The sequence below is a fragment of the Chrysochloris asiatica genome, unplaced genomic scaffold, assembly GCF_000296735.1.
Source record: "Chrysochloris asiatica unplaced genomic scaffold, ChrAsi1.0 scaffold00192, whole genome shotgun sequence".
Lineage (NCBI taxonomy): Eukaryota > Metazoa > Chordata > Mammalia > Afrosoricida > Chrysochloridae > Chrysochloris > Chrysochloris asiatica.
The window spans coordinates 5,819,994-5,841,058 of record NW_006408710.1 but is presented as its reverse complement, the minus strand read 5'-3'; the positions used below and the strand labels follow the sequence as shown (position 1 = coordinate 5,841,058).

The 21,065-nt window shown below is 47.8% G+C and overlaps 1 protein-coding gene across 1 annotated transcript in view; it reads left to right on the top strand.

Moving 5' to 3' along the window:
* Window positions 1-21,065, top strand: part of SDK2 (sidekick cell adhesion molecule 2) — a 195,370-nt gene that overhangs the window by 12,165 nt on the left and 162,140 nt on the right. The gene's annotated exons all lie outside the window — the stretch shown is intronic.

The window sequence follows — 21,065 nt, the reverse complement described above, 5'->3', positions numbered from 1 at the left end:
ATCTGCTGCACAGGAACTTTTTAAAGTGTTGAAGAGCAAAGATGTCAGCTTGAAGACTAAGGTATGCCTGACCCAAGCCATGGTATTTTCAATAATCTCATATGCATGTGAGGAGTCCTGGTGTGGCACTGTGGGTTAATGCGCCAGACTGCAAAGCCATTTGAACTGCATGGTCGGTGGTTCAAGCTTCTAGCTGCTCCTCGGAAACCCTATACAGGGTCACTATGGGTCGGAACTGACTCAGAGGTACTTAACAGCAACATATGCATGTGAAAGCTGGACAGTGAATAAGGAAGATCGTGGAAGAATTAATGCTTTTAAGTTATGGTGTTGGAGGAGAATATTGAAAGTGCCATGGGCTGCCAAAAGAACCAACAGATCTGTGTTGGAAGAAGTGCAGCCAGAGTGCACCTTAGAGGCATAGATGGCCAAACTTCGTCTCTCATACTTCGGACACATTGTCACGAGGGAACAGTCACTGGAGAAGGATATCATGTTTGGTAAGGTGGAGGGTCAGAGAAAAAGAGGAAGACCCTCAGCAAGATGGACTGGCCAAGTGGCAGCATTGATGGACTCAAGCGTGGCAACAGTAGTGAGGTTGGCCTAGGATCGGGCAGTGTTTTGTTCTGCTGTGCATAAATAAGTTTGCTATGAGTCAGTATGGACTTGATGGCACCTAACAACAACAAATACCTACAAGACTAAAACCCTATCCTAAGATGCTTTTTGGACCTCCTTTTACGTGAGGTGATATGCTTTGGTCAGGAAAATACCCTTCTGCTATTGAGTCAATTGTAACTCATATCGCCCCTTTTAATTGGGTTTCTGAGACCATCAATCTTTACAAGAGCAGACAGCCTCATGTTTCTCCCGGTGGAGTGGTTAGTGGTTCTGAGCCCCAACCTCTGCTATTAGCATCCCCATGCCTGCACCACCATGCTGACCAGAGCCACAGTTTGTACCTAATCACAACGCTGCTTAGAGTCACGTGGTTTTTTCTGCACATGCTACAAGCAAACACTGTGGTTTTCCTTTGCTTCCGGAGTTTTTATCCTCTCTGATTGTGTCAAATATTCTGGTGTTTTTAAACTATAATTATGTGGTAATTAGTATGTGAATATATATCAATAACTTTTTTGAGAATGAGGTAGTAATTAAAAGAAGCAGAGGAGAAACATCAAAAGAGGCTGCCTCTCAATTACTAATAATGTAATTCAACATAGAAAGATTTTACAAAACAATTTTGTAGTTGGTATTCATGTAATAATCTAAGAAATATTATATTAAGTAATTTACAACTATATTTATCACATATTACTGGTGGTGGTGGGTATGTCCTGTCGAGTCGGTCTGACTCATAGTGATCCTATATGGGGTTTTTTGAGGCTATAAAGCTTTATGGGATCAAAAAGCCTCATTTTTCTCCGGGGTAAGTAGTTTCAAACTGCTGACCTTGAGGTTATCAGCCTGACTCATAACTACTATGCTACCAAAGTGCCTTATATGGCTCAAATTGGTAATGATGCTGTGGGTTAATGCGCTGGACTGCAAAGTCAGTTTGAACCACAGGGTCGGTGGTTCAAGTTCACCAGCCACTCCTTGGAAACCCTATACTGGGTCGCTATGGATCAGAACTGACTCAACGGCACTTAACAGCAACAACAAGGGTAGGGTCTGGTATAGAAGGAGGTCCACTTGGGGTGGTGAGGTGACACCATATGTTACCATACTGGGTGGTGCCAACCACGGTAATGCCACTGGAGTAATGACTCCATGTGTGTCAGAGTACAGCTTTGTCCCACATGGTTTTCAGTGGCTATTTTTTAAGAAATTGATTGCCAGACCTTTCTTCCAAGGTAGCTCTCTGTGCACTTGAACCCCCAACCTTTCATTAGGTTGCATTAAACATTTGCACCATCCAGGAACTCCTCACTGACCAGAGGCCTCTGCTATTTCCTGCCCCCATGCCTTTGTTCAAGAAGCCGCCGTAGCATAGTGGGTTACGTGTGAGCTGGACTGATAACCACAAGGCCAGGAGTTCGAATCTGCCAGCCGCTCTGCAAGAGAAAAATGAGGCTTTCTGCTTCTGTAAAGATTTACAGCTTCGGAAACCATATACAGGCTCTCTGTGAATCGGAACCAACTCCACGACACACAACACCACGTCCACCATGCCTTGGTTAACCTACCCTTTGTACCTGACCTGTTCTCACACTCCATTTCTATATGACCAACCTTAGTTTGTCTTCCAAGATCCAGTTCCAGCATCCTATCAATATGCATCCCAGCCCTGCCCCTAGGTTTGCTCTGTGCCTTTGAGCCAATTGCTTAATCCCTGCCTTAGGTGCCTTGGCTGTTCAATGGAAAAGACCTTGGTAAGCTTCTTCCATGATGACAGCCTAGGAAACCCTATGGGGGGCGGGGCAGTTCCACTGTGTCACATGGAGTCATTTTGAGTCAAAAATCAACTGGACAGCATCCCAACAGCACCTACAACAAGGGTAATTGTGGCTATAGCATCATAGATAGCTCTTGCAAGAGGAACAGATACTCTGAGAGCCAACAGAAAGTACAGGACTTGACCCACCTTCCTCCTCCTATCCTTCCCTGCCACTGTCTCATCCTCACCCTTCCCAGAAGTCTGGCATCCTCTTCCTCCACAGCCAAAGCCCACATCCCCATCTGCCTATCCCCAACCTCTTTGGGGACTAATTCAGTTGGGCCTAGAGTTTGGACATCTTGTCTGAACATTGAAGGCTGATGTTGAGTAGGTGAGGTACAGGAATTAGTTATGATGGGCATAAATTGAATTTTAATAGAGATGTACGTGGCACGGAGCCAGTGTACTCAGGCAGAGGGAAGGTAGTAATTAAAAGTTAACGAGTTTAGCAATGTCGTAATCCTCAGGGAGGGCTGGGGGAGGGGGTGGTAGGAGAAAGAGCCCCCAGCCAAGCATAATGTCCTTCCCCTGACCTGGCGTCCGCTCCTCCCACTCCTGAGGAATGGGGAGGATGGGGAGGCCTCAGGTGTGCAGGTAAACCAGCATCAGGATCCATGGTGGCCCCAGTGTGTGAATGACAAGAAGTCAGGGGAGAGGTTGGCGAGAGGATGAAGGGCAAGAGTGGGACATGTGAGGAGGGGGAGGGCAGACTATGGTGCTGGAAGACACAACTTACTGCTGTACCTCCTTTCCATGCTACTATAATTGTGTCAATTAAGACTAATAAGTTCAAAATGTAAGGGGAAAGAAGCAAACATCTCTAAAAAACATTGACTGGCTCAGTTTCCATAGCAACTGACTTCCTCACACTCCTGCTAATGGGCCCTGTAAGGAGGAAGTGGGTCCTCAGTCCCAGGAAACGGGGATGGATGGTGGGTGTCACCTGGCTGGACCACAGCAAAGGGACAGGGGACCTCCAAGGGTCTTCAGTTAGCTGCACACAATGCCTCAGCTGGCATCCGAGAGCTAATGGTAGAATTAGAATTCAAGCCTGGCTCTCCATCCACCGTTCCTCAGATCTCCCCTAATTGCAAGGGCTCCTGGAGTGACACAGGCAAAGCCTAGAAGTTCTGGTGACATTTTCACGTGTCAGGCTGGGCACTTCTTCCACGCTGGGTTGGGAGTGAGGTGCTGCCAGGCCCAGTAGGTCCTGAGTGTTCACCCTCCATGACTGGCTCTGCCCCACTTCGCTTTCCCCTGAATTCCCTTGACTTCCCTTCTTGATGGGTTTAGGATACTCTAAAGAGTCCTGGTGTAGCACTGTGGACTAATGCGTCAGAATGCAAAGTCGTTTGAACTGCATGGTCGGTGGTTCAAGCTCATCAGCTGCTCCTTGGAAACTCTATACAGGGTCACTATAGGTCGGAATTGACTGGATGGCACTTAACAGCAACAAAGAGCTCTGGTAATGTGGTTACGAGGCTAGCTGCTAATCTCAAGGTCAGTTCAAAACAACCAGCCTTCCTCGGGAGAAAGATGAGTCTTTCTGCTCCCATAAAGATTTACAGCCTCAGAAACCCTATGCAGGGTCATTATGAGTCGGAACTGACTCCACAGCACACCACCACCACCAAGCAGGTGCCCTGAGAACCCCTGGGGTAGGACAGGGTGGACCTACGAAGCTGATGGTTCCTCCAAAGCTAGGGAGAACAGAGACCTCCACTCTCAAAGGCGTGGTGTATGCCTCCTTGTATTTCTTACTCAGAAGGTACAGCACTGCCTTCATTGTTGTTCTCGAGTTTCAGTCTCACAGGAAAGACGGGAAGTTTATAAAGCAGGAATTATTGCTTTCCATTTTACAAATACGGAAATGGAGGAACAGGGAGGTAAAGTGAAGTCCCAGGGGCACACAGGAGTTACGTGTGGAGGGATGGACGGACGCACACTGTGTGCATGGTGCACGGCGGTGCAGTGGAGACTCACAGGTGCGCGCCAGCCACGTCCTGCCCTCCGCTCACTGGGACTGACGCACTTTCCTGGCCAATCCCCGCAGCCCTGGGGACCCTCGGGCCCTAAATCCCCAGAGTGCGCACAACGGAACATGCAAATGAAGGCGCTCCATGCCTCCTCTAATGAAAGTCTCCCAAGAAAGCTCATCTCTGATCAACTGAAGCTATTTATTTCCACAAGAATATTTAACTTGTAAATTGGGAAGGGTTTGATCATTCATCACCAGGAATTGACACATTTGAATTTGGTCTGAATGCCTGGAAACTGGTGCGTGCTGATGGGCTTAGCGTGTCGGTGAACTGCTCAGGAGGCTCAAAGGGCTGGGTTCCAATGTATCCCATTTGGATTCCCTCAGTGTATGGAAAGGACGCATTGATTCTCTGTCCCCGTACAGTTGGGCTGGAGACCCCAACTTGTCCCGAGAATCTCCTCCCCTCCCCCGTCTCCCCCTGCCCAGGACTTCCTTGCCCCGCCCCCCTTAGAGACACAGCTGTGACGTAGAAACTAATTAAATCTGGACTTAGTTCTGCACTGGTCTATGAATATATCTGGGGAGTTGGTAAAGACCCTGGTACCTGGGGGCTGTCCCCTCCCTGGATCCCCTCCCAACCCTACCCTCAGGACCCTCTTTAAACTCATTCATTGGATTTCTGAACATGACTTCAGTGGTCTCTCCTAGTATCCTCCCCTTTAAGAGGTGCTCTCAAACCGCAAGAGGAAAGCTCTGACAATCTATTCCTGTAAAAGTAGCAGGCTTGGAAACTCTATGGGGCAGCTGACTCCATGGCATACAACTGCTGAGGGAGCTGGGGTTTCTGTGACTCAGAAAATCTCACGGCTGGCTGCACAGAACCCTCAAGCAGCAGAGATATCTGGGAGTGGGGTTGAGGGAAGGACGGGGTTGGAAGCGGATGGTTTTGTCTCCAGCTATCAGAGGACTGGGAGATATGGGAGAATTCTCCAAGTTAGCATGAGCAGGGAGCAAAGGTGGGGTGCTGGCGGGGCTCAGAGGAGTCTTGGAGAAGGGAAAGGAATGAAGGATAGTGACAAAGACAACCTCTGTTGGGGCTCCTTCACCCTCTGTGCTAGAGAACATAGTGGATTGGGAGCCCTGCCCTTAGGACACGCCCACCCTGGCCCCATCTTAGCCTTGAGTCAATTATCCATTGATGAATAAGACCCACAGCTACTGAGTTGATTGCAACACATAGCGACCCTACAGAACTGCTCCATAGGGTTTCCAAGGCTGTCTGTCTTTAGAGAAGCAGACAGCTTCATCTTTCTCCCAAGGAGCAGCTGACAGGTTCAAAACCACCAACCTTTTGGTTAGCAACCCAACACTTAACCAAGCCACCCACAAATGACTCACACCATCTTGACTTCTGGTTTCTCATAAGTGTGTGAGCTGAGAATTAGTTCTGTTTGGTCTCCACTGGGCTGTGTCAGGAAGTTGCATGCAGCTGCTTGTCACCTAGGCTGGGTTCACCTGGGATCCTGGAGGCTGGACTCCTCTTTTGCTGGGATCTGTCATTTTTGTGCTGTGGTGTTCTCAGGGCTCTAGGAGGGTGACTCAACAGCGCCTAGCAGCACCAACAACAAAGCTCAAGGTTGGTGGTTCAAACCTACCAGCCGCTCCTTAGAAACCCTATACAGGGTCACTGGGAGTCAGAACCAACTCAACAGCACTTAACAACAAGAGCTCAAAACCTAGCCCCCTCATGCACATAGAGGCTGCTAACTGCAAGGTTGGCAGTTTGAATCTACCAGTCACTCCGTAGGAGAAAGATGAGGCTTTCTGGTCCTATAAAGATCACGACCTCCAAAACCCTATAGAGGGTCGCTATGATCAGAACCCACTTGGTGACACACAACTACCACCACCTCCACTGTACACATATGTGAGACAAAGCCCCACCATCCTTTACCTATATTTGTGGACACAATCTTTCATAAGCAAAAGCAAAATTCTCATTATGCACAAATTGTTTCCTAATATACCAATCATGCTGGGACAAATTTGTATTTTCAAAACAAGCATTATGGCAGAACTGGCTGTACTTGTATTTTCTGCGAGGTGGTTAGTTGTCCTCAAGTCAGCTCTGACTCGTGGGAACCATAGGCATAACAGAACAAAATGCTGCCCCATCCTTGCTGTCTTCAGGATAACTGATTGATGTGTCTACAAGGCAACCACTCCTGTCTGCCTACCCTACAGATGGGGTGTCCAGGGTCTGAAGATGCCCAGGCCATTGCCCAAGGTCACTGGCTTTGGAGCAGGGGAGCTCAGCTGGAATGAAGGGCTATCTAAGGTCACAGCTGGGCTCTCAAAAACCATCTCACAGATGGGGGCACTGAGGACTCATGAAGCTGCACCCAAATGATCTTAGAAGAGCCCAAAGTGCAGCCCTCCCAGGCTCTGACCGCAGTTTTCCTCTTCCTGTCTCCCCAACTGTTCCTCCTTTTCATTGTAGATCCTTCTTCTCAAACCCTGCTGTGCTTACAAACACCCTGGGAACCTCTTTAACATGTACGTTGAGGGTGGGACTAAGACTCCATATCTAGCAGGGTCTCAGATGGCATTCTGAGCAGCAGAGGATAGAAAACCCTCCGCTGCAGCCCGCCATCTATCAGCAGGGATGCAGGCTAACCCTGCCCACTCCTGACACGGTGGACCCTGTGGTCCTCATCTTAAGCACGGTTGGGGACTCTGACACCTACTTGTCAAGCCTCTTCCACAGATTTTCTCTACCTTGGACAGCGCTTCCCCCTCAAGCCTTCCCTGATTTCAGGTTCCCACCTACCCAGCACTTGTGCCTACTTTCTGCCTCTTGTCTGTTCTCAGGATGCATCCCACACCAACTCCATCAGCCCCAGGTCTCTGGTCACCCCAGGTTCCCTTCCCACTGCCCCCATCTGCTCACTCTGCTTGATTCTCACCTTGGGCTGAAACACACACTTGGAGATCTCTCAGCATCCAGAGCCCATTCCCCCAACAACTGGGCTCTATCATACCAGGGATCCTGCAGGCTGCAGTGGAGAGGAGAGACTCCTGGGTCACCCTCTCCCCACTTCTAGCTCAAGATAGGTGACTCTTTGTGGGTGTAATTAGAAAGTTGTTTCTCCACATGTGTGGAGCCCCCAGGGGGTGCAAACAGTCAAACATGCAGCTTCTAACTGAAAAGTTGGAGGATTGAGTCCATCCAATATGACAAAGAAGAAAAACCTGGCAACTCACTTCTTAAAAATCAGTCACTGTAAACCCTGTGGAGCACAGTTCTACTTTGACAGACATGGGGTCGCTAGGAGTCAGAATCGACTCAGTGGTACTGGTTTCATTTTGGTTTTTCTCCGCCCCTGGACCTGAGAGACCATGAAAGACCGCTCTGTCCTCCTGGATGCCAGAGAGAGCGAGAAGCACCTGGAGAAGGCCAATTAATGTGGTTGCTCTGCCCAGCCCACTGTGGTCAGACAGAGAAGAGAAAGCAAGTTGGTTGCTTGGCGCCTGATTTCCACGTAGCTTTTTATGGGTTTGTTTTCATCTGATTCCCTTTCTGATCCAGCTCAACATGAACAAGATGGGAACAGATTTCAGCTGGGTGCCAACAGCCGGGACCACAGAGCTTGAAGGGCTCCTAGACCCCAGATGCGAGAATACCAGGAACCAGGGGAGCCGAGTCCAAGGCTTAATTGTCAGCCAAGTGAAAAGAGAGCCACTTTTTGTCTTGTCTTTCTCATCATTCTTTTTTAAAAACAATAATGATGCCACCCCCTCAAACCTCAGAATTTCGTCTTCTTTCCCGGTCATTTTAATCCAAACCGAAACCGCTTCCAGTTTTAACTCCTTGTACCCAGGCTGGTTGTAGCTTCCCCATCACCCATCTCTTCATCCTTTCTGCTTTCAAAACTAAGATGGTACATCTTTGACACTTTTCACTTGGCAAAATGACCCCACTTCTCAGGCGACAGGCTGTGACAACTTCCTGGGGGGAGTTCAGGCACAGCCCCTGGGTCTGGAAAAGTCTTGGTGGTCCATGTGGAGGGTCTTTCTGGGGTGAGAGGGGAGGCCAGCAAAGGACACCACCAGGTCAGAGAATCCGAACCTCAAACCCAAATCAAGCTCACTAACATCTAATCAGTCTGACTCACAGAGATCCTAGAGGACGCAGTAGACCTGTCCCATACAGTTTCCAAGGCTTTCATCTTTCTGGGAATAGATAACCTCATCTTTCTCTTAAGTTGCTGCTAGAGGATTTGAACCACTGTCCACATGGTTAGCAGTTTGTCTGCTTATTCCACTGTGCCACTAATGCTATTGTTCTGAGTCGAGGATTTACAAAAAAAGGGAGTGGGAACGCCCCCCACCCCGAGCCAAAGGAGAGACTGAACTCTAAGGGAGGATTTCAGGTGCTTCTCTCAGCGCCTGAGGCTGGTACTGCTGTTATCTCCCAGGGGAGGGGTCCTACCTCGTCCCCACGTCCCCATCCACCAGACCACGCTCCTCCCCTATGTGCTTCCTACTGGGCCAGATCTCCATGGGAATCTGCATGGTGTGAGATCATAGCATATTGAAGTCCTTGTCCTTGTTCAGTGAGACTGGCTAATTGACCCAGAAAACCACAGAGCTAACAGATATCCTACTTTGGCTGACCCCAACCCAGGGGCTGTCCTGGTGCTAACAGGCTGCAGCTCGTGAACACTGCTGCCACGCCCACTGACCACAGGGCTGGAATCAGTCAGAGCATGAATCCCTGGACAAGTGGAGGCTTAGGGCCACACTCATGTCAAAGAGGCACAGAGAGTCCAGGACAGGGGGAGTCCTGGAGTCCCAGAAGTGCCTCCTCCATATCTTAAGGGAGCCTTTAGGTGTTGTCTTGTCCACGCAAGGCTTCCAGGCAGGTCCATCTGCTTCTTCAGGGTCTGAAAAGGATAGAAACCATCCTCTCTCACCCCCCTCAGTCGCCCCTTCCACCCTGCTGTGTCCGAAACCTGGAGTTCCACTACTTACTGACTTAAAGTCAACTCTGACTCATCGCGACCTTGTAGGACTGAGCAGAGCAACCCCATAGGCTTTCCAAAACTCTTTACTGAAGCAGATTGCCACATCTTTCTTCCGCAGAGCAGCTGGTGAGTTCTAACTGTCTACCTTTCAGGAAGTGCTTTAACTGCCGCGCCACCTGGGCTCCTAACCTAGAGTAACCAGACTGTATCCAAATCCTATTGATACTGTGACAAACAACCACAAACGAATTGCCCAAATTGGAAACAGCACACATTTACTGTCTTTGTAATTATGTATAATAATAATACTGTCTTTTAAATAATATGATGATTGCCTCAAATAGCAGAATCATCATTATGGTTATTCACTCTTGTTTCCATCTTGGAAGTCAGAGTCTAAAATTAAGGTGCCGTTACTTTGGGAGGTTACAGGGAAGAATCCATGTCCTTGCTTTTTCCAGCTTCCAGAGACTCCCCACTTTCTTTGGCTTGTGACCCCCACATGACTCTGAACTATGGTTCCACCCCCACATTTCTTTCTTGTCTCTGACCCTCCTGCCTCATTATGAAGATGCCTTGTGATTACACTGGGCCCACTCAGATAATTCAGGATAGCCTCCCCATCTCAACTGCCTTCACTAACTCACATCTGCAAAAACCCGTTTAGCATGGGAAGTGGCATGAGGCTGCAGAGATTAGGATGTGGACCTTTGGGGGCATTATTTGGCTTCTGCACTGATCATTTCATCCGCTCCTCCAAAGCATGTCCACTGAACATGTGCCATGCTTTATTTTAGGCGGTGTGTGTGCACGGGGCTGGTGATGGGGGGTGGACCAGACCTGCCTCAGGGAAACATGCAAATAAATAGGACATTAAAGCAAATTGTGATCAATGTGAGCCCTGGGGGAGATGTCTTAGTGAAGCGCAGTTGGGGGGCCTTTGTGTGGGAGGGTGAATTTCATCAGAAACCACCATCAGTTTGGCAGAACTGGCAGACAAAGCAGTGAAGGAACCCTGGGGGCTGCCACTCTGTGGAGGCAGGGTCCTCACAGACCCCTGATGCCTAGCATTCCCTGCACATTGCAGTTGTACTGTACACCTGCAAGTCCTGGCTGTCCCCATGCCTCCATCTCTCTCTTGTACAGTGATGGGTCAGACCTGATGCTCTGAAAGTCCCACACTATCATACAGGCATCTAAGAGCATAAGTTGAAGGCATGGATGGATGGATGGATGGATGGATGGATGGATGGATGGATGGACGGGTGGATGGATGGACAGATAGATGGATGGACGGATGGATGGACGGGTGGATGGGTGGACAGACGGACGGACGGATGGATGGATAGGTGGGTGGACGGATAGATGGATGGATGGATGGATGGGTAGGTGGATGGATGGGTAGGTGGGTGGATGGATGGATGGATGGATGGATGGATGGATGGATGGACCCATGTTCTCAATCCAGTGTCGCTTTCCTGCCATAGTGTATAGTTATAGTCATGTGTCCCCTGCAGAGGGCACTCTTCCTGCTTCTGAGGGTCTTTACTGTCCACTTGTCCACCCTCTGTGCCAGGGCAAGAATTGAAGACAGTGCTGTCCTCTCCTGGGATCACCTGCCACCTTCCATTCTCCATCCTCTGTCAATGCCCCCCACTCCTGCTGCTTCTCCCAATGCACCCCTACCTCCTTCCCCAAAGCGCATGAGCAGAAGCCTTGTGTGTGTGTATGTGTGTGTGTGTGCACACATGTGCGTCACAGGCTCTAACTGGAGATGTGGGAGGGAATGCAGCCCAGGATGGAAGCAGCCTAAAATACTACAGAAATTCCAGCTCCAAAATTGCACTGCCAGGCCTCCTCACCGAATGTGTCCTCCTGACATCATCCTGCCAGGCTGTCTGTCCCCAAGCTCCCCGACTCCACCTATGCGGAGAGCTTCTCTCTACCTCCCCCTCCCTAGGGCTGCCAGAGGGGAACCCCAACACCCCACTGGCTCCTCCATGCAAAGCGGTAATCTCAGACTCAACCCCTCATACACCCGAGACTTCCCTTCCACAATCTAAAGACCCACACAGTGCTTCTCAACATGCCCAGGCCAGAGGAGAAATATTTCTATTTTCCTCCATCGTCAACAATATGTCTAGGGAGAAAGGTGGAGGGAGATCGTGTGCTGTGCTGTGGCGTGGATTCCAACTCATAACAACCCTGTATAAGGTTTCCGGGGTTGTAAATCTTTATGGGAGCAAAAACTCTCCTCTTTCTTCCATAGAGCAACTGATAGATTTGAACTGCTGACTTTGCAACTAGCAGCCCAATGTATAACCTAAGGGGAATTTGGTAGATAGTTGGAACTGCCTTTTGTCAATATAGGCAGCAGAAGAGTGAGAGACCCAAGCCATTGGGTACAAATCCAGTTGAGGTTTACCTTCTCTATGTACTTGTTAAGTTCTGTCCAGTCAGGTCTGACTCGTAGTCACTCTATGAGTATAGGATTTCTGAAGAGTGGCTGGTGGGTTTGAACTACCAACCTTTTGGTTAGCAGTCCAAGGCTTATCCTACAACACCACACCAGGACTATCCCAATATACCAGGACTTACTAGCTGACCTGGGCAAGATACCCAACATGCCTTGGCCTCAGTTTTCTCACCTGTAAAGTGAGGTTTCTATTAGCACCTGCTTCCCAGGGTATGGGATGATTAAATAAGTTGGTTATGAGAAACTCTTAGAACAGTGGCGTTTCTTTATAGTAATAATTATTATATTATTTTGTTGCTGATAAGTATCAAGACAGTTCCAACTCATAGCAACCCTGTATAGGGCTTCCAAGGAGCGACAGGTGAGTTTGAAGTGCCAACCTTGTTCAAAGCGACCTTGCGGTCCAGTGCTTATCCTACAGCACCACACCAGGATTCCATATATTATATACTTATGTTGTTGTTGTTGTTAGGTGCCATTCAGTCAATTCTGACTTCTAGCCACCTTATGCACAACTAGCCACCTTATGCACAACTAGCCACCTTATGCACAAACTACTGCCCAGTCCTGCACCATCCTCACAATCGTTAGTAAGTTTCAGGCCAGTGCTGCTGCCACTGCATTTTATAATGCATATGTATGCATCATATGAATTATATAATGCATTAATTATTATTTATATCATATAATAATATGGAGTCCTGGCATAGTGCTGTAGGATAAGCATTAGACTGTTAATTGTAAGATTGGCAGTTTAAACCCACCAGCCACTCCTTGGAAACCCTATATGTGGTTGCTATAAGTCGGAACTGACTCGAGAGTACGAAACAACAACAATATAATAATATAGAACTGTGATGCCGGAGCCATGGTGTGTCTCTGTAGGATAAGCACTGGACTACAATGTCAGTTTGAACCACATATTTGGTGATTCAAACTCACCAGTCGCTCCTCGGAACCAACTCAGTGGCACTTAACAACAACAACATGATACGGGAGTCCTGCTAGCATAATGGTTACACATTAGACTAATAATTACTACATCAGCAGGTCCAATCCACCAGCTGCTCTGCAGGAGAAAGCTGAGGCTTTCTGCTCCCATAAAGATTTGCAGCCTCGGAAACCCTATACAGGGTCACTGTGAGTCAGAACCTACTCGAAGGCACACCACCACCTACATCCCCCACAGGGATGTGTTTGGAGTCCTTGTGTGGCACTGTAGGATAAGAACTGGATGCTAATTTCAAGGTCAGCAGTTCAAGCCCACTAGCCCCTCCTTGGAAATCCTATACAAGGTCACAATGAGTCAGAACCAATTAGATGGCACTTAACAACACCAACCAGTAATAACCATGTGCTCACTCCCCACTTATTGGTGGGCATTATTAGAGTCCCAACACTAGGTGGTTATGTGAAAACTAGTGTTATACAAAAATGGAGTATGAACACATCTGATCCAAAAAATGGAGAATGACTCTATCATTCCATAACTGCCAAGTGACATCATTCCATAACTGCCAAGTGACATCATTACGTAACAGCCAGACCACTGCCAAGTTGGCGTATACCCTTAACCCTTAGAGCCAGCATCACTCTTGCCTTGCACCTTGGTGTTCTTTACCGTCAGTCCTGTGTCGTTAATGTGAAAGATAGTCAGATGGTAGATGTTCCACTATGGCTGTAAATGGGAAATGTCAGATACTGAGACAGTTGATAAATGAGGATTGTTGCTGCTATTGTTAATGTGCCATTGAGTCATTTATGATTTCGAGTGACCCTGTGTAGAGTTTCCAAGGAGCAGTTGGTGAATTTGAACCGCCGACCTTGAGGTCCAGTGCTTATCCTACAGCACCATACCAGGACTCCTAAACAATTATCATTGATTACTGGCGCAAGTCCTGTCTCCTTTAAATCACTCTGGGCAGACTGTGGCCTTCTCTCCGGAAGAATCTTTGCAGACAAGGTATATGTTTCTCGTCTGCCACCACCCCGGAGCCCAGTTCTCGAGGCACCCCCTCATCTCCCCGCTGTAGGACCAGATGTGCTGTGCCTGCGGTGTCTGAGAACATACGGGCACACACACAGCCTAGTAGGAAAGCCCACAGGGCGGTGGCCCAGCTGTTCCTCCTGAGCACAGCCCACTGGAGGAAAAGCGGTCCAGCCATTTGAGTGCAAAGACCACTGCACCTCCACAGCCTGGGCAGGGGCTTGAACAGGCCCGGTGTGGAGATGGAGTAGGGGGCTCCACTGCCAGCTTCAGATCTTCCCTCAATCCCACCTACCCCTCTCACCAGCCAAGAGAGGAGTCCCAGGGCACACTCCATACTCCACAGGGTCTGGTCCCCAAACCTCAGTTCTATCATGGCCCCTCTCCCCACCACATAGGCCTCTGGAAAAGGAAAGTTCTGGCACTTACCAAGGGAACTGGGGCTCAGACACCAGTGCTGCAGATGCGCCTGGACCTACAGTGTGGGCCAGGGAGAAAGTGTGGCTCTGTCCCTGGAGACCATGTACCAAGGAAGCCACAGTTGGACATGTTCACTCTGGAGAGCTTCACCTGCATGGGCAAGCATGTGGACATGTGTGTATATAAGTACACAGGTTTGTGTGCTACAGTGGGTTGTGGACATGCCTATGAGTATACACATGTGTATGCATGTATGTGTGAGCACACATGTACACGCCTGTGTACCTGTGTGTGTTGTGTGCACCGATGTATATGTGTGCTTGCACATGCATGTGTGCATGAATGTGTGTTCATGGATGTGCCTTGTATGATGATGATGTGTGTGTGCATGTATGCTGGAATGTGTGTGCGCGCACATATATGCACATATGTTTGTGTGTGCACGCGTGTAGCATGTTGCATATGTGCACATGCACACACACACACTTTCTCATGTGGGCATTGTACATGCATCCGGCATCTGAGTTATTAACGAGGACAATACAAGGAGAGTGCGCCTATTATTTCTGGTGTCTGTATCAGCTCCTGACAGCTTCATGGAATTGAAATATCTTATTTAATGTGAGTAAGGATCGTTTTAAATATCAGCTGTGACACTCAAGGACTCGAACCAAAAAGGGCATTTTGTGCGTCCCCCATGAGCTGGGGAAGATGCCACATTTGTTAGGAAGTTATTTTCTCCCCTGCTTGTCTCTTGTCTCTGAAAATCCAATTATCTGTCTTGGCTCTTCTCCGTGCTGATGCTGTCGCGTGTCCTGCATCCCAGCCCTTCTCGTCATCTGCGGCACGGGATGGACAGAGCTTTCGGGGCCTGCAGGTTAACAGGAGGACAGTCTGTGACAGGGTGTGGATTGGTCGAGAGGTCTTTCTTTGCCCCTTCTTTCGTCCCTGGCCATAAGACCTCTTTCCGCTGCCTGATCCCTTTGACCATCTAACTGGGAGAAAGCCATGCTTCCTCCAGAACAAAGATACCAAACCGACCTCTGCCGCTGTCAGGAAGAACGGGGAAGCTGTCTGTGCATCTGTCAAGAGGTCCCCAGGATTCACTGTTCCCTGTGCAAAGCAAACAGCAGAACAGTGCAGAGAGAGGGCCATGGGTCATGCTTAAAAGGGGCGGGATGTAAATTGGTGTGCTGCTTGCATTTGCGTAAAGATACTCTGAAAAGTTACTCAAAAAATGAATATCATTGGTTCTCTCAGTGTGTGTGTTGGGGACTGTGGTGATGAGCAGCAGGAGACTAGGGTGGGAGAGACATTGATTTTGGAGACAGTGAATATATTTTCCATCATAGGTAGATATATAGATAGATAGATAGATAGATAGATAGATAGATAGATAGATAGATAGATAGATAGATAGATAGATGTAGAGACAGAGATAGATATTGAGATAGATAAATGGGTATAGATGGGTAGATGTATAGATGGATAGATAGATAGATATATACAGAGGTAGATAAATGGGTAGAGAGAGAGAGATGAACAGATATAGTGGTGGTGGTGGTGGTGGTTATGTGCCGTGGAGTCGGTTCCGACTCATAGCGACCCTGTACAGGGTTTCTGAGGCTGTAAATCTTTACAGGAGCAGAAAGCCTCATCTTTCTCCTGTGGAACAGCTGGTAGTTTCGAACTGCTGACCTTAAAGTTCACAGCCCGATTTGTAACCATTACGCTATCAGAGCTCCTTGTGGGTAGATATAGAGATGAATAAAAGAGTAGATTAGTAGATGGGTAGATAGATATAGATAGATGATAGGCAGCTATCTAGAAGATAGATAGATAGATAGATAGATAGATAGATAGATAGATAGATAGATAGATAGATAGATATGACTGATAAACAGATAAATGATAGATGGATGATGGATGGATGGATAGATGGATGAATAGATGGGTAGACAGATGAATGGATGAAAGGATGGATGGATGATGGTGGATGGATGAATAGGTAAGTGAAGAGATAGGTAGATAAATGGATGTTGTTGTTGTTGTTGTTAAGTTCCTTTGAGTCGATTCTGACTCACAGTGACCCTCTATAAGGTTATCAATGCATGGCTGGTGAGCTTGAGCTGCCAATCTTGTGGTTCAAATCATCCTTGCATTCCAGTGCATTAACCCACAGCACCACACCAGGACTCCAGATAAATGGATGAAGGTGGGTAAATCCAGGTGTTGAGCCTTCCCTGGAGGAGACACTTCTGTGATTTTTCTCTATTGGCTGAAGGAGACTGCAAGTCAACCAGGAAGAGGCAGTCACTAACACCTTCCCTGTAGACTCAGGCCCTCCCCCTGAGGAAGCCAACAGAGGTGGCCAGGTGTCGAGGACAGGGCCACCAGGTGCCTGCCCAGAGGGAGGCTCTTGTCTTTGGAAGCAGGACAAGGGGACACTCTCTACTGGGCACTGAGGGACTGGGTCCCGCTCCCTACCAATGCAAGCATCAGGTGACTAAGCAGCGTGGCTGCTCCTTGGTTGGTACCAAGGCCAGGTGGGGTTCACGTCTATGGCCAAGCCCAGGAACTTGTGAAGCTAGGAAACATGTGCTTCCCTGAATGGATGTATCCTTGGGACCCCACTCTCTCCTCTCTGTCCTCCTGGTCCCCCTATTGGAAAACCTTCACAGAGAACCTCCCCCTCCGCTACAATACTTCTCACCTGCCCCCTCACCATATAGCACCTAGACCTACCTGGGTCACATATGTGGGGCCAGATACTGAGGCAGTATCACCTCCATTTACAGATGGTGAAACTGAGGCTTAGAAAGGGTGCATAACTTGACCAGGCAAACACACCTGTGAAAGGACAAGATCGGAGTTAAGCCGGGGTCCCCCTGCCTGGGAAAACCCATGCTTTCTCCCATACCATTCTCCTTCTGGGCCAGATCAGATGTGAGGTTGTCCACCAGAACCCATTTCATCCATGCCTCTGGCTCTGGTGGAGAACCTGGCTTGTTTCCCAGGAGGCACAGGTGGATGGAGCGGCAGAGCTCCGACTGAGGTGTCCTGCCCACCCAGGTGGGAGCTCTGTCTTCATCAGGAAGGCTCACAGCATTGGCCACCTGTCTCCCTCTACTCCCACCCCCGCCTAGGAGGCTGACTGGGAGAGCTGCAATTGGAGTGGAGCGATGCAGGTTTCCCTAGTCGGAAAGGCAGTAGGCGGACCTGTTACTTTAAATAATATTGCCTGCAAGCTAGAAATAAGTCTCCCTAGTGGGGAGCTTCTGATAAAGATGCCTGGGGAGAGGGAGGCAGGAGAAGCAATAGAGAGGCTGCTCCCCACTGCAACCACAAAGCAGGACCTAGTGGGGCCAGAAGCCACCATTCCTTCACTGGTGCCCAGGGGATGGGACAGGCCATAGCCTCAGGTGGGCCTGACTGATGCAGACAGTCTTCTGCAGAAATCTACTTTGATTAAAGTTTACATTCCACTGCGCGTCACTGGCATCAGAAAACAAATCCAGATCCAATGAGTCGCCCGTGCCTTTTTTTATATATAATGTATACTTCAGTTATGTGCACAAAGTACATTTGTTAATTTTATTTTTAAAACTAAAGCAATATATGCATATGATAAAGCAAATTCTAATGGCATAGAACAACATAAAATCGACAAGTAAAAGTTTCCCTCCCTTCCTACGTCCGATACTTCTCCCAATCGTGAGTATTCATACTGACAAACTTTGGTGCACATCTCACTGTGTATATGTATGTTTTGTGTATTTTGTGCGTGTGTTATTTTCAGTTTCATTTTACCCAGATGGCATCTTACCATTCACATCATTCCTTGACGCAAGTGATTGTCATTGGGTCAGTCAGCATGGTCCTAAACTAAGGGTTTGTTGTTGTTGTTGTTATGTGCCGTGGAGTTGGTTCCGACTCATAGCAACCCTGTACAGGGTTTCCGAGGCTGTAAATATTTACAGGAGCAGAAAGCCTCATCTTTCTCCCTCGGAACGGCTGGTAGATTCGAACTACTGACCTTGCGGTTTGCAGCCCAATTCATGCATCATAAAGAGCAACTGCATATTTCTACGATGCTAACAGGTTTCAGCAGTGTTTACACACTAAGACAGAGTAAGAAGAAAGACCTGCTTCTAAAATTCAGCCAGTGAAAACCTCAGGGATCACCAGGGTCCAATCGGCAGCCAGTTATGGGGGTGGAGCAGGGTTGGGTACGGTTCCCTGTCATTCTGTGTGCTGTCTTCATGAGTCAGAGGCAAACTGGCAGCTAGCAACCACAGTGACAAGAATGCATTATCATTGTTGACCCCACCAGTCAGCTGTAATACTAGCTCCTGTTTTTCTTTACATAACCCCCATTCCAGCATCGACATCCTTTGTGTATCTCAGAATGCCTCCATTTTAGTGTCTACAGGAATTCCTTGTGTTTTCTGTGGCTGAAGCGTTGTTTATTGATCTAAGTCCATCTTGATGGACATTTAAGTTGCTTCCAGTATCTGTCTGTTTATTTCTGCTAGTACAAGCAATGCTGCTGTGAACATCCATGTACGTATTTTTTGTTACATTTATGCAAGCATTTCCAAAAGGCCAGCTCCCAGGGTGCCAACTCTAGGTCAAAGGGCATTCCTATTATCATCATGATAGATTCTGCCCCAAAAAGCTGGACCAATGTTCATCTCCACCAACAGACCCCAGAGTGCACCTTCCCTTCCCCATCACTCTTGCCAACCCTGGGCACATCATACCTGTAAATCGGGCAGTCAGATATGTGAATATCACATCTCAGCATTGTTGCGATTCGAATTTCTTTCATTGTGACAGAGGCAGGGATGGATTACTCAGTAAAACAGGGACAAATGTACTTACTAATTAATTTGTAGGGCACAGTTCCACCTGGTTCCCCAAAATTCCTGTGAAGTTGTTCACTACGGATTAGCAAGTAAACACAATTAAGCTCAACTTTACCTGGCTTACTGTAAAGTGGTGTGTACCTTGCCTATTGGTTACTACGCCCCTGATCTGGGAGTGTCTTCCCATGAGCTGATTGGCCATTTCTATTTATCTCATTCAGTGGTGCTTTTTAATATCAGATTCCATTTTCAAGAGCAGAGCCTTTCCAGCCATCTCTCCTCCCACCTCCCCTCTCGGGTCACCACACAGCTTTTGAGACCCTAACTGTTTCCCAAAGTTGCCCCTCCTTGGGAGAGATGGGGGGAGAGATCACCGACAACAGGATGAGGTGAGAGGAAGGAAATTTCCAGAGCTTGGTAGCCTGCTATCTCTTCATCTCCACTCTGCACAACCATGCAGGACAGATAAGAGCTGACGCCAGAGGCAGAGATAAGGGGTTTGGGCAGACAGAGAATTCTGGAAACTGTCAGGCAAACTGGGCACGCCCTCTGTGAGTCTGGACAGAGCACAGCCCCGCAGGGGGCCAGCAAGGACTTTTGGGGTCTGGTCTCAGGGCTGAACTGCTTAACAGCTGGACTGAGAATCAGACAGGCTGTGCGGGGTCCCTGGCTGAGTTCTCAGGTCAAGTGACAAAATCTTTCTGAGCCTCCATGTCTTTAACTTGAAAACAAAAGTTCTAATCAAACTACCAACCCTGTAAGATTAAAACCAAACCCTTGCCACCAGGTCAGTTCTAACTCATAACAACACCATGCGTTGCAGAGTAGAATTGCTCCAGAGAGTTTTCTTGGCTGTCATCTTTACTGAAGCAAATTGCCAGGTCCTTCTTCCAGGGGGCCGCTGGGTGGGTTCAAACCTTTGGGATGGCTCCTAGTTGAACTCAAACTGTCCACCCAGGAACCTACATAGAGTTCTTAAGCAGAGTAAATCAAAGACTCTCCAATGTAAACCCAGGACAGCATTCATCCCCACCTGTTCACAGGAAACCAGAAAAGTGCAGATTCCATAGCAGGCTGTTCATAAACTTGTTGTAAAGGTGTTAAAAATGCCAAATGCCAAGGTTATGTTTCCTTTTTGTGATCTCAAAAAATATACATTCTTTTTTAATGAAATGCTGACCATTTCTGCTATTGTTGTTGTTGTTTTGTCTTCCAAGCACTTTTTATTTTTTTAGTTGTTGGTTTTCTTTTTCTCTCTCTTTTTTGGTTGATTGGCTTTAATAATCTTACTTGGCAAAATAAAAATTTGACAGTCTTATGCCGATCCTTTTTTTTTTTTTTTTTTTTTCACTTTTTTTTTTTTTTTTTTTTTTTTTTTTTTTTTTCTTTTACCTCCAATAGTCTGGAAACTTCTGTGTGAAATGAAAAGGCATATGGAATATACTTAATACCTAGCTGATGCCTGAATGATGCCCTGAGAGTGATTGCTTTTGTCATTGTGAAGGTGAGGGTGATGATGGTAGTGATGATGATGATGATGATGATGGTGGTGGTAATGATGGTGGTCGTGACAAAGATGATGGTGGTGATACGGTGATGACGATGATGGTGATGTTGGTAGTGGTGATGATGATGATGGTGGTGGTAATGCTGATGGTGATGATTATGGTGATGATGATAGTGATGATGATGATGGTGGTGATGATTATCATGATGGTGATGATTATGGTGGTGGTGGTGATGGTGGTGGTAATGAGAATGGTGATGATTATGGTGGTGATGGTGGTGGTAATGAGAATGGTGATGATTATGGTGGTGATGATGATGATGATGGTGGTAATGATTATCATGATGGTGATGATTATG